This window comes from Miscanthus floridulus, chromosome 9 (genome assembly GCF_019320115.1).
Source record: "Miscanthus floridulus cultivar M001 chromosome 9, ASM1932011v1, whole genome shotgun sequence".
Lineage (NCBI taxonomy): Eukaryota > Viridiplantae > Streptophyta > Magnoliopsida > Poales > Poaceae > Miscanthus > Miscanthus floridulus.
In genome coordinates, this window is record NC_089588.1 from 95,357,860 (window position 1) to 95,377,733 (window position 19,874).

Below are 19,874 nucleotides of genomic sequence, written 5' to 3' on the forward strand. Positions count from 1 at the left end.
GAGAAAACGACAAAGCTCCCAAAAGATGGCTCAAAGAGTTACCAGCCGTGGTCTGGGGTCTTAGAACCTAGCCCAGTCGCAATACCGGCGTATCACCATACTTTACGGTTTATGGCGCTGAGGCAGTGCTCCCAGTAGATATAGCCTTCAGATTAGCACAGATAGAGAACTTCAACGAAGACAAGGCCAATGAAGTACGGGAGCTAGAAGTGAATAGTGCAGAAGAGAAGTGGCTCGATTCTTGCGTACGTATAGCCAAATACCTTGCTGTTTTGCGCAGGTACTACAATAAGAACGTTAAGGAGCGGTTCTTCATGGTTGGGGACCTGGTCCTGAAGTGGAAGACGAATCAGGCTGGTGTCCACAAACTCGCAACCCCATGGGAAGGGCCCTTCATGATCAAAGAGGTTACACGTGCAACATCTTACAGGTTAGCTCACCTAGACGGTACAGACGTACCCAATTCATGGCACATCGACAAGCTTAGGCGTTTCTATGCTTAACTACTAAGATATGTACCCCTCTTGTACTTTCGATTTAATTCAATAAAGTCATTATGATTTCTCCAACCACTCTAATGTGTCACTTTGAAGTCTATTGTTATTCTAACTCAACCAGTTAAAACCGACCACCATTCCTTCTTGGGTTTTCGGAGCAGGCCCTGTCTCCGGTTCCACCCAACGCGTGCATGGGATCCGCTCTCTACGCTATGGGTGACCGGTAGGTGCTCTCTAGTTTGACTTGTGTGTTTCTACGTGTGCACAGGCTACGCACCTCACACTCCGACCACAAGACAAACCAGGGCCATACAAACCTTTCAGGATGACGTGTCGACTAAACTGGTACAACTAAACAGAATGCTAACACGTTCTAACTTAGTTACACCAACACGATATCCGAGCTTAAACACGTTTTCTACAAAACAAACAAGCTTATGCTGATATACAATTACATTATTACAAGCTTGCCTGAAAAGGTCCAAGTTTACAATAACACAACTACATCTTCTTCTAGCTGGTCGGGGCATGCGGCACCTACTGCTCGCTGGGCCTGACATCGTGCAAGGGTCTTGAGGACTCTAGCATTGATCGAGCTGAAGAAGATGGCCCCGCTGATGCCTGGCTGGTCGAGACCGCAGGCTTCGCCGGTTGGCTTGAAAATGATGGCGCTCCCAGCTGACTTGTTGATGGTGTTCCCTGTACGGGTGGTGTCGCACATCCACACAGGTTAATATCGCCAATTATTTTCGTCGACAAGTCCAGCTAGGTCATCCGTAGCTCCTCGGCCTTGTCTTGATCTACCTCCTTCGGGTATCCAGCCTCTAGGTGCTTGAGATCGATAAGGGGTAGTGAGCACGTACCATGCTTAGCACATGTGCGCCTACGTACTCTCATGCCTCCTTCATGAACTCCTAGAACCATCCCCATGCCCTTTGGCATCTCTCGATCAATCCCAGCTGCGGCGTCCTTGGCATGTCCTCTCCTAGCGCCGGATTGCTGAGGTTAAGGACCAGCAAAATGCCCGGTGCCACCTCCTGGCACCGGTTTTTCCAGGTGTCACGATCCTTGGTGATCTCTTGGCATTGCGCCATCCAGCCGTCACGGTCTTTTATCATGGCCTCCAGATGCTTCTTCGCATTGATTTTTATAACTGCAAACCGCACATGCTGTTAAGACGCTATATTACGCCAAACTACGGTAGGCAACAAAAATGAGCAAAGGGGTTTGGAAAACTTACCTTCTAGCTCCTCTGTCATCTTGGTCGTGTGGTCCCAGAGCTACGACTGGTCTTGCGCCAGTTTTCTATTATCCTCTTTCAGGCGATCACACTCCACGACCGCACGACTGTTCTCCTCTCGGAGACGGACCACTTCGGCTTCTAAGCCTGCACTACAACTGTTACTACCAACAACGCAACAGCACATGTCAGTAGTCGTTGTGATAAAGTGGCTACTTGTTCTTTCCCGCTCTTTATTACTGAGCTGGAGGACCAGGTTCTGGTTCTAGGACTCTTGCACCGTCTTTTCATGGTTGGCGGCTTCAAGTCGCTGGCGCAAGCGTTCCACCTCCGCCGTCAGCTCCTTGTTGCTTGCGGCAATCCCCTCGATCTGGTCGAAGCATTTCTTGGGGTACCTTGCGGTCTTCATTAAGTCCTATTTGCAGATAGCTAAGTGAGACAGCTGCGACTAGACAGCAAGATCATGGGGTGAAGCAAAGCTTACCTGCACCTCCGTCACCAGCCGTTTCGCCGCCCGTTCAACTTTCTAGGTTTCTTCGACCTCCGGGATTTCCTCATGGACAACCCATTGGTCATTCTGCCAATGCGACACATACACATGTTGTCGCTGGTCCTATGGATGGCCCAAGACCTCCTCCACTTCGTCCTCTTCGGGCTCTTCTTTGGGCCCTGGTGCTGGTCCGACGTCAGCAGCGTCTGCGATCACCAAAGCTTGCGTCGATGAATGTGGGTTGTGCTCTCACCTCCGGTAGTTGCTCCTCGGTCCGCTTTGTCACCCTTGACGCTGAGGTGTTGCCCTCAGCAGGTCTAGCGCTCGGAGCACTCGTGCCCAGCTCAATTAGTCCCTCGACCACCCGCTCGGGGACTGTTTTCTGACTGCTCCCTTGCTGAGGCTCCAACGAATCTTCTGCTATGTCTTCCTCGGTGGCCGGCTGCTGGGCAGTCTACTCTGAACTTATTGGCGGAGCCATGCTACTTCCGGTTAGCTGGTCCAGACTTTCTATGGACGCTGAACTAGTACATCCGAGAAAAGTTCAGAAGGCAACCATATTCAACGCAAACTGCTAACTTACATCAAGGTTACAAATACTTACATGTTGGATGTGCGGAATGATGTGGAGAAGGCGCGTCTCTTCGGCCATACTTGCTCCACGTGCAGTGCGGGTGACGCCTGGTCTCCCTCTACATCCAACACTGTCGCTGGTCCTTGGTGCTCGACCCCTCCGCTGCTTGCCCTTTGCGCTGCAGTGGTCGGTGGCGTCCTCGGTCGAGTTGTCGCTCCTATCGCCGGTCGCGTTCCTTGCCTAGGTACTCCTGAGGTTGACCCGGCTGCATCCTTCATCGTCGTCGGCAATGTGGGTCCCATAGGAGTGGAGGAGATACCTTGCTCCATCGACTCCAGTTGCTTCCTCCTCTTTCGAGGGACAAGTCGAAAGGTGTCTGCATCCTCTTCCTCCTCTACATCATCATCCGACCAGGCAAAAATCGCCTGTCGATGCTTGCTGGTCGGGTTCTCCTTCGGGCCCCCCTCGGGCTCATTGATACTTAGCGCCCCCCTAGTGAGCAGGGTGGTTGTTGATCTCTTCTTCGGCTGTTTGGGGGTAGCCGGCCACTTACCAGCGGCTAGGGCCGCTGCCTCCTCTCTAGCTCTGAGCACCGCCCAGTCGACGTCCTCGTCTTCGATCTCGACGCTGGTCTAGGTGGTGGGACCAGCTCCTTGTGGCCACTCCGCTCCAGGGGGTGGCGACACAAACACTGTCGCTCTATCCCGACCATTAACCTGGGTAACAAAAATGGGTGAACACAGTAAGTTTCCACTTATCCTACCACAATATAAAACTACGGGTACAGAGCAAGACAAGTTACCTTTGGGGGAGGTCGGGCAAGCTTGAAAGCGTGCTCGATGTCGCTCAATCTAGCATAATTTGGATCAGCTAAGTTAAATAGCTCTCCAATTCTGGCTTTGACTTCAATTTTGTCAAGCGCCCCCTGCCTCGTCCTCATCGGGTCCACGCTACCTTGATATTCATAGCCAGGATGTACTCTCCTCTGGCAGGGCTGGATCCATCGGCTGATGAAGCTCCCGACCACACTCGGACCATCCAGTTTTTTTCCACGGGCTCATTCCAAATATTTCTGGAATCTGTTCCAGGTGCTCGGGCTTCTCTGACCAGCTTGTCCTCTTCTTTGGAATGTACCCCACGTCGCACAGTGTGATCGTGTTCGGCTCTTCGTGGATGTAGAACCATTTCTTGTACCAGTTGTCTAGCGATGTGTTCCATGGGCAGTGCAGGTACTGGGCTTTCATGCCGTCACGGAGGTTGAGGTACACACCCTCGGCTATCTTTGAACCGCCGCTTCCTTTCTTCCGCAGACAGAAAAGATGGCGAAAAAATCGAAATGGGGCTAGAAGCCACCATATGCTTCGCAAAGATGTATGAAAGTGGCGACAAGGAGGATCGAGTTGGGATGCAGATTGCAAATCCCAAACTCGTAGTAAAGACAGAGCCCCTGAAGAAAAGGATGTACCGGAACCCCAAATCCCCGTTTAAAGAAGTCTTCGAACACCACGATCTCACCTGGTTGTGGATCGGGGTACCCCTCGCCCTCCGGTGCACGCCATCCTGCGAGCTCCTTGTTGTGGAGTACCCCCATGGTGACGAGGTCTTCAATGGTCTGCTCGTTGCTTCTCGATTTCCACCATTCCTTCGCCATGACCCTTGCTTTCTTCTGCGCATCACTTTTTGCCATGAATCTAGCCTTACTGGCGAACGAGGAAATGGTGGATGATTGATTGGTGGCGATTTCGGATGTATTAGGGTTGGCGAGTGGAAGAAGAAAGTGGCGGCTGTGAATGGTAATGGGGTTCAGTAAAAAGTAACTTACCTATCCTATATTGTATTTAACCCAAGAGTTATGCCGTTTCGTCTGCCTGGGATTCTTGGGAGACGTGCGCATGCACCGTAGATGGTTGTTTTCACAGCTTCGAGATCTACGCCAATATATGCGCCTCTTCGTTGCTAGTGTGGGAGGGCCCACGCTGACGCACCTACTTACAGGTGCCACGCAACTGTTTGCTTGACAAGACGAAAAGGCAGTATGATGTGCTATACCCATCTACTTTTTTGACCAAACGTGTCAGATTGGACTTGACAAAGCAAGTAAAGGAATAAATAAATAAAATAATAGTACAAGTGGCATATAGTTTTTTGCCACACTTATTGTGCTCGGGGACTGTCCAGACCACCATCATGCTCGGGGACTGTCCAGACCACCATCGTGCTCGGGGACTGTCTAGGCCACCATCGTGCTCGGGAACTGTTCCGACCACCATCGTGCTCGGGGACTGTTCCGACCACTCTCGTGCTCGGGGACTGCCCCGACCCTCTCCGAACATTGCTCGGAGACCGCTCTCCTCAGCTACATGTGATTTGTACTCACATACAGTTGAGAGGCATTTATTTTTTCTCACTTGGACCTTGCTACAAGGCTGGTACCTCGCCTTCCAGCAAGCTCGGGGACTACATCGGTACGATGCACCTGCCGGTGCATCTCCTATCGCTTGAACGACGATTGGATTCTCAACCTAAGTGGGAATTCTTTTTAGACCCTGGCACCACGTGCTTGCGTCATCTTCTACCAGGCTTGGGGACTAAGTGGGCACACTTCACCTTGCGGTGAATGTGCTTATTTTATCGACCCCTATGCTCTGACTGTTGGCCACAACTACTATTGTACAAGGGTCACTTACATTTCTTTTCAGAAATACAAGTGGGCACACTTCATCAGGAAAGCAATCTTTTTCTTTTTTCTTTAGAGCACCATGCATTCTTCGAACAACCGGAATCTTCGACTATAATTGTGGTCTACTGCTCTCTGTGCTGACCAGAATACTGGTACATTTGCTTGGTCAATGTTTCAGCCAGTTGGAGATGACATGAAGACAGATCGCGTTAATTGAAGAAGATCGGACAGCGTGTCGCAACATAATACATGGTGCTCAGGGACTAGTTGTGGGGGTATTAACCCCTATATCCTTACGGCTAGGCTTGGGCTAGCCCGGACAAAGGGGTCTGGCCCACTAGAAGACGACGCGTGGCCCGACCAATCTGCTCGGAGTCCCGCGCAAGGAATCAAGGCAGACATGGAGATCAAGCAAGATCCTGGTCTGTTAGAATAGGAATCCTTATCTGGCCACCTATGGCAATTGTAACTGGTTAGGATTAGTTTCCAGATCTGTAACCCTGCTCCCCAGACTATATAAGGCGGGCAGGGGACCCCTCTAAAAAACATCTCTCATTGACATACAACAATACAATTAGACGCAGGATGTAGGTGTTACGCCTTCACGGCGGCCGAACCTAGATAAAACCTCATGTCTGTCTTGCGTCACCATCTTGTTTGTAGCTTGCACATCTGTCTACCGATAATCTACTACCTTGGGCATACCCCTAGGTAGACTGCCGACCATATTTCGTCGACACTCGGTTAATGTACGATTAACCGAGGCGGTTGCGCTTAAATTGCCCGCCTAGGTTAACCCTAGCCTATAAATGCACCCAGCCGCCCCCACCCTTCTTCCTCACGGCTTCTCGTCCTATTTTTGCGGGTTTTGAGCTCCAAAACTCCAAAAATTGAGCAATTTTAAGGGGGAAAAGTTTTGCCCTTGGATTTATTGAAGGGGGGCACCGCAAGAGGTTGCTACACGCTCTACAATCCTCATTCTTCTCTCTTTTTCAACATTTGGGTGCTTTTATCCTAGATCTAGATCTAGATCTACATGGAGGAGAGAGAAAACAGATCTAGAGCTACCCGGCTACATTTTTTAATACTACTCTGCTTATATGCCTTTTTCGCTGTGGGTGCAAGGTTTGCGGGCATGGACAGGCGAGAATGGATGTACCGGACATCGAGTTTGGATCCGTCTTAGTTTGTTCAGGTGAAAAAGTTTGTTGCCGCTACGAAAAAGCATTGTCTGAGTCTGAAGCGACCGCGCATCATTTGTCCGTGTAATCGCTGCCAGAACAAGCTTGCTCAGGAAGATGACGTGGCGCAATCTCACTTGGTCCGGTATGGTTTCGACCAAAATGGGCTCTAGTCCCGGAATTTTTTGCCCCCGGGACTAGAAATACCTTTAGTCCTGGTTGGTGGCTCCAACCGGGACTAAAGGTCCCTGCCCAACGGCTACTGCGCCAGACAGAGGTGGCAGGGACCTTTAGTCCCGGTTGGAGCCACCAACCGGGACTAAAGGTATACTTTTACTCCCGGTTGGTGGCTCCAACCGGGAGTAAAGGTCTACTCCCGGGCCGTGGCTGCGCCCGGGGTTGGAAAGTTACCTTTAGTCCCGGTTGGATCTATCAACCGGGACTAAATGTTCTCCCTTTATAAATCGGCCGTCTCCTCCTTCCTCCCCGAACCCGAGCTCAGCACATTTTGAAGCTCACTGCAGTAGTGTTCTTGCTTCCTCCCTCCCTCCATTGTTCCTCCATCCATTCTTCGATTCCTCCGTCGATTCTTCAGTTGTAAAGGTTACCAATCTCATACTCTCATTTTTTACCATTTTCTTATGCCATTTTATTCACTATATATATTTATGGTTCTTTATTGTGGTTTTTTTTCATTTGTAAGCAATTTGAGCTCAAAATCACTTTAAGCTTGCATATTTACATGAAAGAAGGTTAAAGTATATATAAATATAAAGTTAGAAAATAGTTAGAAAATTATAGCAAATCCTTACTAGTTGAACTTGCGGACCGTGTTCAGGTCGGCGAGGATGTTCTCTGCCGAGCGGTAACGGACGTCAAGGAGGAGCTTTGATTCTACGAGGGAGAGCGATAACGGTCGTGGAAGACCGTGTTCCCTTCCTCGTAGAATCGGAGCTCTTCCTTGACCAAGTACGGTGCCGTCCGGTGGAGAAATCCTCGCCGAGCTGATCACGTAAGCAAGGTCAACTAGTACGGATGGTTATTTATTCACATGTCCCGATATCGTCATAGTAGTCTGTCAATCACCGTACCTAAACGTAGTATATATAAATAAAAACTTAGAAAATAGTTAGAAAATTATAGAAAATCCGTACTAGTTGAACTTGCGGACCGTGTTCAGCTCGGCAAGCATGTTCTCTGTCGAGCGGTAACGGACATCAAGGAGGAGCTTTGATTCTACGAGGGAGAGCGACAACGGTCGTGGGAGACCGTGTTCCCTTCCTCATAGAATCGGAGCTCTTCCTTGACCAAGTACGGTGCTGTCCGGTGGAGAAATGCTCGCCGAGATGATCACGTAAGCAAGGTCAACTAGTATGGATGGTTATTTATTCACACGTCCCGATATCGTCGTAGTAGTCTGTTATGTGTGTACATTCCCATTCTTCTGTTAATTTGCGGAAATATCATATGAATTACTTACCTGCCGCAGTAAAAGACGAGAACACAATGACCATTAAAAATATCATTGTTTAGAGATCTAGATAATTTTATAGTTTGTTAATTTTATTTGTTTATAAAAGAAGAAATTTATAGTGTATTAAAAAATGAGTATAGAGAGTAGATGGCAACTGCTTCCGGGTCCTCGGGCTCTCATGGGTTTCCAAAGCGACTTAGGCCGGGCCTTCCTCTCATTCCATGCGGCAAGTGTCGTGATGAGACGAAGATTGTGATGGAGTACCGAGTGAAGAAGGAGGGTCCCAACAAGGATCGTATCTTCTACAAGTGTCCGGATCGCAATGTGAGTTATTTTATCGTATTTAATGATTATGGTTAGTTTATACCTATTTTCATGATGGTTGTGATTAAAGTTCTAATTTTTTGTTTTAATTTCAGTGGGATGGCAGTGGACGATGTTCAGGCTTCTACTGGGAGGAAGAGTATGTTGAACTCGTGCAAAAATATCTTGCACAACAGGCAGATACGGCGGCTAATGAGGCAGTGATCCAGCCGAAGAAGCCCAAAGATGTTGCACAATCGGGGGATCTATCTGTTTTAGTTGAGATTGGTCGCGAAATCCTTGTGCTCCTGAAATGTATTTTAGCTTTAGTTCTTTTAGTGGTAGTTGGGATTATCTACATTGTAGCGATGCTTTCATAAATTTGTATCTTTTGTGGTGGCACGCATGTTGTATAAATAATTAATTATGATCTAGGTTTTAATATGATATTTATGTCATGTAATGCAGATGAGCCGTCATTGGATGTATAATGCTGATCGCCGCTCACAAGAGTTCATTGACGGCGTGCATTCTTTATTACGTGCGGCCGAGACAAACAAACGCGACGGTTTCATGTGCTGCCCATGTGCCATATGTAAGAATACGGTGGAATATCCTTGCTCAAGGACTCTTCATTCACACTTGTTCAAGTCGGGTTTCATGCCAAACTATATTTGTTGGACAAAGCACGGAGAAACCGGTGTTGTAATGGAAGAAGATGAAGAAGAACAATGGGACGACAATGATATTATTCCTGATGGTGCGTGCTTCAATGATACTGCAATGGGAGAAGCTGAAGAAGAGGTAGCCGCAGAAGATGAGCCGGCTGATGATCTTTGTCAGGTCATTCGTGATGCACAAAGAGAATGTGAAAGTGAAAAGGAGAAGATCAAGTTCGAGCGGATGCTAGAAGATCACAAGAAATTATTGTACCCAACTTGTGATGCAGGGCAGAAAAAGTTGGGAACCACACTAGAATTGCTGCAATGGAAGGCAAAGAATGGTGTATCTGACAAGGGATTTGGAGAGTTACTAAAAATCCAAAAGAAGATGCTTCCGAAGTACAATGAATTGCCCGCCACTACCTACGAAGCAAAACAAGTTGTCTGTCCTATGGGGCTAGAAATAGAGAAGATACATGCATGTCCTAATGACTGCATCCTATACCGTGGCAAAGAGTACGAGAAATTGGATGCATGCCCGGTATGCCATGCGTCGCGGTATAAGATCAGGCGAGATGACCCTGGTGATGTTGAGGGCGAACGTCCGCGTAAGAAAATCCCTGCCAAGGTTATGTGGTATGCTCCAATAATACCACGCTTGAAACGTCTGTTCAGAAACAAAGAACATGCAAAATTGTTACGATGGCACAAAGAAGACCGTAAGGTAGACAATATGTTGAGACACCCTGCTGATGGGTCCCAGTGGAGAGCAATCGATAGAGAATTCCCGGAGTTTGCAAATGATGCAAGAAACTTAAGGTTTGCTTTAAGTACAGATGGTATCAATCCTTTTGGAGAGCAGAACAGTAGTCATAGCACTTGGCCTGTTACTCTAAGTATCTACAACATTCCTCCTTGGTTATGCATGAAGCGGAAGTTCATTATGATGCCTGTGCTCATCCAAGGCCCGAAGCAACCTGGCAATGACATCGATGTGTACCTGAGACCACTTATTGATGAACTTCTCATTTTGTGGAATAAAGAAGGTGTACGTGTGTGGGATGAGTACAAACAGGAACACTTTGATCTGCGAGCATTGTTGTTCGTAACAATCAATGATTGGCCTGCTCTAAGTAATCTTTCAGGACAGTCAAACAAGGGATATAATGCATGCACACACTGCTTCGGTGATATTAGAGGTGTATTCTTGAAAAAATGTCGAAAGGTCGTGTACCTTGGCCATCGTCGATTTCTTCCTGCAAATCACCCCGTAAGAAAGAAAGGTAAGCATTTTAAAGGGAAAGCAGACCACCTGACCAAGCCTCGCAACCGAACCGGTGAGGATGTACTCGATATGGTCAATGATGTGAAAGTCGTCTTTGGAAAAGGACATGGAAGCCAACCTATTCCGAAAGACGCTAACGGTCACGCACCCATGTGGAAGAAAAAGTCCATATTTTGGGACCTACCCTATTGGCAAGTCCTGGAGGTCCGTAGCTCGATCGACGTGATGCACCTGACGAAGAATCTTTGTGTGAACCTGCTAGGCTTTATGGGTGTGTATGGAAAGCCTAAGGACACATTTGAAGCACGACAGGACCTGCGTTGTTTGAGAGAAAGAGACAACCTGCATCCAGAGAAGACAGATGATGGACGCCATTACTTACGTCCTGCTAGCTACACTCTAAGCAAAGAGGAGAAGGAAATCATGTTTGAATGCTTAAACAACATCAAGGTACCATCTGGATTCTCCTCGAATATAAAGGGTATTATAAATGTGCCAGAGAAGAAATTCTGTAACTTAAAGTCCCATGACTGTCACGTTCTCATGACGCAATTACTTCCAGTTGCATTAAGAGGAATTCTACCTCCAAATGTACGTCTAGCCACCGTAAAGCTATGTGCATTCCTCAATGCAATTTCTCAGAAGGCAATTGATCCAACTGATCTAGCTAAACTACAGAATGATGTGGTTCAATGTCTCGTCAGCTTTGAGTTAGTGTTCCCTCCTTCCTTCTTTGATATTATGACACACCTCCTAGTTCACCTAGTCAAGGAGATTTTCACTCTCGGTCCTGTGTTCCTACACAACATGTTCCCCTTAGAGAGATTCATGGGAGTCCTGAAGAAATATGTTCACAACCGTGCTCGCCCAGAAGGAAGCATCGCCAAGGGCTATGGAACAGAAGAGGTCATTGAGTTCTGTGTTGACTTTATTCCCGACCTTGACTCGATTGGTGTTCCTGAATCGAGACATGAGGGGAGACTAAGCGGAAAGGGGACACTAGGGAGGAAAACATATATTGGTACGGATGATGATTATTTCAATAAAGCGCACTACACAGTTCTACAGAACTCCTCTTTGGTAGATCCGTATATTGAGACACACAAGGATCTCTTACGATCCGAGTTTCCAGGGAAGACTGAAGCTTGGATTATGCATAAGCACATGGAAACTTTCGGCGGTTGGTTGCGAAAAAAATGTCAAGGTGATGAGAGCATCCATGAGCAACTGTATTTATTGGCTATGCAACCATCATGGCATATCGTCACATACAAAGGGTACGAGATAAATGGGAACATATTCTACACAGTAGCCCAAGATAAAAGGAGTACCAACCAAAACAGTGGTGTCCGCATAGATGCCACAGACCCGAATGGGAATAAGCAGACATATTATGGACGCATAGATGAAATATGGGAACTAGAATATGCACCTACTTTGAAGATCCCATTGTTCAAGTGCCAATGGGTCAAGGTGACCGGAGGCGGGGTAACAGTAGACAACGAGTATGAAATGACAACAGTAGACCTTAGTAATATTGGGTACAAAGACGAACCATTCGTCCTTGCCAAGGATGTGAATCAGGTGTTCTATGTCAATGATATGTCTACCAAACCAAAAAGAGGGAAAAACGATAATGACTCAACCAAAGAGCCAAAGCGCCACATAGTTCTTTTAGGGAAAAGAGTCATCGTGGGAATTGAGGACAAGTCGGACATGTCAGAAGAATATGAAAAGGATGACCGAATTCCGCCCTTCAAAGTGAACAAAGACCCTAGCATCTTGGTAAATGATGAGGACACTCCATGGTTACGAAGCGATCATAACCAAGGGACATACGTAAAGAAGAAGTTCACTGCTGTGCCCACTTGATGATATAGTGATTTAATATAGTGTGTGTTTGAGATATTATGTAATAATTGTGAATTCAGATGTTTATTATGTCATGTTTCAAATTAAATCAATGTTTGATTTGGTGGGATTTCTCTCTCAAAAAGGTAAATTAGGATACTGAGTGATGAAATATTAAAATATTAACGTTAAAATAATGTGAAAACAAATTTCCTGTCCAAAACCAATAATTTTAATAATTTTAATTAAACACTACATTTTTGCATTAACGAAATAATAAATATTAGTTACATTATGTTTTATAATTCTAACAAAAAATAAAAAAAGTTAGGTTATCGATTTTTCCTATGTGCAATAAACAAAAATAAAATTCATATTTTTAACAAAATAATTTTATGCCTTTTATTTAATTTACTATGTATTTAATAAAAACTATTGCATTTCTATTGTATTTAACAAGACTATTGCTTAAAACAGGCGGGAAACGAAACTGCATGATATTTTATCCAGCCCATCCGCTAATGATCCAGCCCATCAACCGCCATATATTCAGCACTATATGATATGCCATTATTTCAAGATGCAGTTTCAATAGAAGAATTTTTTCTATCTTCATAGATCAATGTTTGTCAACGAAATTTTATCCAAATATATCGCCTGTAGAAGAAGAAAATAAATTCTTATCATTTCGGAAATAGTAATGGTTATATGAGTAATAAGACACATATACTTACATTTCATAATGACTTATACTTATATTATTAACATAGAATTTTCTCATATGATGAATGACTACATGGTTGATCACATGGTACATAGGATCACAACATCACGCACCGACACCGCCCCGGCCCGCCTCACGTCGTCGTCGTCGTCAGCACGCCAGCCCGCCTCACGTCGTCGTCGTCAGCACATCGGCCACCGCGTCGACACGTATATATACGTCATTTGTATTCATATGCATTTCGTCCATGCGTTTCTATGTATACGGCGGAGCACCGCCGCCCTCGTTCACCCATGTGTACAGACATATATACGGCGGAGTGGAGCACCGCCACTCTTGTCACACCGCCCTTTCTCGTGCCCTAATTCGCCCTAGTACCGACGTAGTTCGTCCTAGTGTGGCGAATTGCGTCCGTGATCGAGGGGCAAGATTTAATAATGCATATTGTTTGTAGATTTTACGCATGTAATAAGCAAAGATTTGACGTACTATATATTGGTTTTGTTTTTTGAAGCTAGATGGCCGACCCGAGAAATATGGATGAGGAGGAGTTGATGATGAATTTGATCAACACTGGCACTCAAGTTGCCGGCGATGATGGTGCTAAAAATAACGTGCAAGAGGATGTAGATGACGGGAGTCAGTACTTAGCTCTTGAACAAAATGAGCAACAACATATTGGCCAAGTATATATTTTTTATTATTAGCTATATATATATATTATCATATGTCTTATGTGTGCTCATGACATTAAAAATAATGTTTATGTTTTGTAGCCCTCTGGATCGACATCAACAACTACAACGAAGAGTAAAAATGTTCGAGGTCCCAAAAAGCCATTGGAGGGTCGCTTCATCATCTCGGAGTTCAATGTGGATACAGGAGAACCGGGGGGGGCCGAATAAAATGAAATTTGTGCACCACTGTGGTTACCTTGTACGGGACCGGCTCCCGATTAGTACCCGTGAATGGAAGAAGAAGACCAATGCTCCTCATATCAGTTTTGTCTCCGATCGTGACAAGGCGTTAATTTGGAATGATGTCTTGGTACATTTCACGCTCCAAACAGATGATTATGATGATATAATAGATGGTGATGAATTGAAGGAGCGAGTTAGGGATTGGGCAATGAAGAAGATGGCCACCCAGTTTCAGACTTGGAAGAAACACCTATACACGACGTATGTCAAGAAGAACATAGCACCAGATTTTACTGTCCCAGGCCCGATCTCAAAGCAGAGGCCCTATTGGGATGAGTTTGTACAGTACAAGACTTCGGAAGAGGGTGTGAGTCGGGTGATAAAGAACCAACGTAATGCCCAACAGAAGACATACCACCATACCTTGGGATCAGGTGGCTACCCGACTGCCATTAAGAAGTGGAACAAAATGGAAGCAGACCTTCTTGCCAAGGGTATCAGACCAGAATCACTCGAGTGGGGAGAACGTGCAAAGAATTGGTTTTTCGCTCATGGGGGAACACTAGACCAGGAGACAGGGAAGTGCGTTTATGGCGCAAGACTGCAAGAAGCAGCAGAAAGATTGTTTTATGCTCAGAGAGCTACTGCTAGTGGTGCGTTCAGGCCCAACAGAGAGAAGGATGAGCTGACATATGCCATCGGGACTATTGAACATGGTGGCCGAACTAGAGGCAAGGAAGTGTCTCGTGGGAGCATGGATTCCCTCAGGACAGACCTTCCTACAGAAGTCGCCAGAGAAAGAAGGAAGAAGAGGCACAACGGCTCCAGAGGTTGGAGGAAGCGGTGCGTGAAGCACAGGAGCGGGAAAAAAACCTTGAAGCGAGAATGTAGGAGGAAATCAAAAGGCAAGTGCAAATAGCAGTGAGTGCAAGCAAGCAAGCATCAGAGCCAGGAATCAACATTAGCTAATCTGTTCAGTTGAAAAGCAGCTGCGCTTCCACGGAGATACCAAATCAAGGGGACACAGGACTGCGCTTCCCTGTGGATGACGTCACTGAACCTTGTACAACGTGTGAGCTACACATTCCGAAGGAGAATTCCACAATCAAGGTGGCTATCGGTCTTGTTAATCCTATCGACCGAACCAAGACACCAAGGATTCATGGGAATATAATCCAAGAAGGATATGCCACCATCTCGGTAGATAAAGCTGAAAAAGGTTTTAGTGATTTGCCTCTTGACATTCCTGGAGGTGATGGCGAGAAGACTCTAGGAGAAGCGGAGAAGACATTCATTCTATGGCGCAAGCGCTACATCATCATTCCAGGGATGTCGGCTCCACCTCCTCCTGAACTACCTCACCATAGGTACGTGCGGATGAAAACACTACATCATTAATTTGTATTGGCTTAAATAATTAACAATCTGCTCATAATAATATGTCATTCCTTTTTTTGTAGCAGATCCTCCCCCAACCTAAATCCAATTGTTCAATCGCCAGATCATCATAGTGCTCTGTACGATGACATTGTGTTGGAAGACGAGGCTGCATCCACACCCTCTCCAAGGAGGTCTCCAACGCCGCAGCCGCCACCTCCAAGGAGGTCTCCAACGCCGCTGCCAACACCTCCAAGGAGGTCTCCAACGCCTCCCCCGCCCCCGCCTACCAAGAAGCCTAGCAAGAGGCCAGCCCCTCAAACGAAGAACCAGTCCCCGCCTGCAAAGAAAGCCACCGTGAAACCAAGGGCTATTCCCAAAATAATATCTGAAGAGAAGGAAGAAGGTACTGATGCATATAAAAAAGACATGTCTAGATTCTATGACAAACTTAAAATGAATCAAGAAGCAAGGAGAAACCCAGAGAAACCGTACTTCTTCGTAGCTCCGGATATTTTAAGAAAAAAGGTGACTTCTTACCAGCAACAACAGCGGGAATCTCGTAAGCCGTCCAAATCAACGTTATCAGACTATGACCGCACTCTCACCAAGTCAATTGAGGCGGCACAGAAAAAGAAGCGGGCAGGGAAAGGAGTTGCCCAACTCGGACAACAAGCGCACCAATCAATCCCCCCGCTAGTTGTTGGTAATGAATATGGTTCGAATTTAGGATTAATGCATCAGGCAAACATACCTCCGGATGTCGATTTGGATCACCTTGGTGAATTTCTTGATGAGACTGGTCTCGACCTTTACCAGATGTTTGGTGATGGAAACATTGAGAGTGCGGCGGAGGTTGATATTTGGAAGAAAAAATTTGTACTAGGCCAGAGTCTATACAACCCTCAAGCCTTATCTGATCTGGGGACGCAAATGTACCTGCTAAATAAGTGGTACATGCAGGCGTCTACCAGTGGAGACTTCTGCGTTGGTGTCAGAATTAGAGACGAACATTGGTTCCGTGGCGATGATGTTATGTATGTTGACTTTGCAGAATTTCATCAACTATGCCACCTGACCTCTCTGGACAAAGTTATCATTAGCTGCTATTGCCTGTAAGTAATAATTCTTTCGATCTATTATTAAACTCATCATATGTGTGTATATGCATATAAATTATCCTAACAAGTACTATATATATGCAGATTTACAATGACAGAGCTCAGAAAGGAAGGCTGCAATGAAATTGGTTTTGTTGATCCCCATATAGTATTCAAAGACCCAATTACTCCAATGACTAATTGGAAGTCTGAGTCAGAGAGTAACCTCATGAACTTCTTAGTGAACCAACGCCACAAGAAGGATATACTCTTTCCCTATAACTTCAAGTGAGTGTTAATCATGTCGATCATAGCCTTAATGGCTCATATGTTGATTCTAGTTAATTAATGAGTGTTATGCGTTATATCCTATAAACACATGCAGCAATCACTGGATATTGATGGACATCGATCTGGTGAAAAGTCACTTGATAATCTATGACTCGATGAGAAAACCACAACAAGACTACCAAGATATGATAGATATTATCCAGAGGTAATTTCGGGATCTCTAGCAACTATATATACACACAAACATGATGATTAACTATATCTGATGACGTGGCAAATTTTTTATTGGGCAGTGTTTGGAAAACCTTTATTGAGAAGCAACACATGGAAAAATGCAAAGCGCCACTGAATGTAATCCCATTGAAAGTAAGTCCCCTGAATCGCATCATCTTTATTAATTAAACATATAGCTTTCACCGGATCACCAGATTGGATGACAAATCTTTTTCTCGTAAAGTGGTGTCTGAGGCAGGAACAGGGGAACAACTACTGTGGTTACTATGTTTGCAAGTTTATCAAGGTGGTCTCCCAAAGAACTCCTACAGAGAGACTCAAAGTACGTTAAAAATACACTATATATTCATTTAATTATTATTATTGATTGTGTTACTATGTCTTTATATATATATATATGTACATATATTAATTTATTTTCCTTTAATTCAAACCTGTAGACTCGATGGTTGGAGGAAAAGGTCATACGGCAAGACCAAATCAAAGCAATTCAAGAGTCTATAGCCGGATTTTTTAATGAGCAGGTCATCGATTCCAAGGGCGAGTTCTACTTCGACCCAACACTGCCATTGAAGCCAAGCTAGAGGATGAGAAGAAACTTGTTATGTCACAACAACTATAATGCAATCTTTTGTAATATATGCACATGAAATAATATAATGTAAAATACACATATGCATGCATGCATGTAAATATATATATGATGCATGCATGCATATATATATATATATATATATATATATATATATATATATATATATATATATATATATATATATATTTCTATGCTTGAATTGTGTGATTTAATACGTTCATTGTGCTTGAACCGAAACATACTATATGCGCGTATAAATGTATAATTAGCAGCGTACAATACGACTTCGAAAACCTATTTTGAAAAGAAAACAAAAAAATGAAAAGAAAAGAAAAAAGAAAAAAACCTTTAGTCCCGGTTCGTATTACCAACCGGGACTAAAGGTGCCGGCCATCGTGGCATGTCAGGAGGCACCTTTAGTCCCGGTTGGTGTTACCCACCGGGACTAAAGGTCCTCCTTTAGTCCCGGTTCCTCACCCGGGACTAAAGGACCCCCCCTTTAGTCCCGGATGCTTGCTCCCGGGTGGGGAACCGGGACTAGAGGGGGTTCCCCACCGGGAGTAAAGCCCGTCTCTGTACTAGTGGTGGATGTGAACGACGAGGGAGCCTCGAGTGGGCCAAAGGAGAAGACGGCCAAGAAGAGTAGTGCGAAGCAGATCCCATCTCATGAGGATGAGGAAGAAGAGGGTTACATGCAGAGAAAAAGTCCTTCCCTGTCGATGTGGTACCTGCCCATGATTAATCGCCTGCGTGCTATATTTGGGAACCCTGAGGATGCCAAGCTGATGTCCTGGCATGCATCTGATGATCGCACGAAGGACGATGGCAAGGTGCGACACCCCGCTGATGGCCAACAAGGAAAGTGTTTCAATGCCATGTTCCTGGAGTTTGGTAACAAGGCGAGGAACGTCAAGTTTGCGCTGAGTACCGACGGGATGAATCCATTCGGTGACCTCAGTAGCTCGCGCAGCACTTGGTCGGTCATCCTCACCATCTACAACCTACCTCCCTGGCTATGTCAGAAGCGCAGGTATCTTTTGCTGACCATGCTTATTTCTGGACCAAAGCAGCCCAGCAATGATATAGATGTGTTCCTGGAGCCATTCGTGGAGGACATGACGATACTATGGAAAGAAGGGGTCAAGATGATTGATGCATCCCTAAAGGAGTTCACTCTAAAAGTCATCATCTTTGTCACCATCACCGATTACCCTGGTCTTTTTCACTGTCGGGGCAGATTAAAGGGAAGACCGGTTGCGTAGTTTGCAGTGACGGTACCTGCTACACTTACCTTAATGCATCCAAGAAGATGGTGTACATGAGGCATAGGCGATTCCTCATCAGAAAGCTTAGGTACCGAACAGCTACGATGAATAAATACTTCGACAACAAGGACGAGCTGCAAATTGACGAGCCGAAAAAGATGAGGTCCAGGGGCTTCTTCGGGGGTTGTTGATGACGTTGACGATGATGATGCGATTGATTATCTTTTCTTGCTCTGGTAGTCAAACTCTAGAACCTTGACGACCATGCATACATGCACGACCTTATTATTACGCTAAATCTACACGGCACTCGAGTGTTTTGGGCGCTCCGCGCGCACCATTCCCTGTCCGTCCGATGTGGCTATCAACAGGATATGACGCGCTCGGCGCTCGGCGGTCGTTGGGCCAGGTTGTCGCGGTACTCGTGCGTGGGCGTTCTAGCTGGGCGTGGGGCTAGGGTATCCATCCGATACTCATGCGCGGGTGTTCCAGCTGCATGCGTTGGGCCACCTCGTGCTAGCCCCACACCCTCACACCCACCTCAATTTTCTAGACGCAAGAAAACTACCGGGACCACATGTCGCCCACTTGCCGCTTGCATGTATCTAGAGTCTTTTACCTGTGTGTCATTATAAAAGTTGGGTCTAACCTCCACGCCACTAAAAAGTTCGAGCATACTTGTATGCCCAAGTCGAACTTGTGGTTTTACCCTCTGTGCCATTCTGTCCCTAGTCTGTTTGGTTTTGGCCGTTTGAGAGCTCTTACATGCGGGTCTGGGTAGGGAAAATGTCTGAAATGTCCTTCTCTCATGACTCTACCCTCTTGCTTCTCTCTATGCCATGTGGGACCAAGCTGTCAGCAAACACATCTCCTCTATTTGTCCTTCACCTCTGCCCTCGCCGCTTTGTGTGCCACCATCGCGTGTGCCAGGACGCACCGCCTGGGCCGCCGCAACCGCGTCCAGCGCGTGCGGGCGCGCCACCTGAGCTGCCACAGCCGCGTCCAGCGCGTGCGGGCGCGCCGCCTTGGGCCACCACCACCGCTCGCGGACACGCAGGCGCAGCCACGGCCGCGGGAAGGTACCTGGCGCGGACCGCTGCTACGGCCTCGACGCGATGACAGCGCCACGAA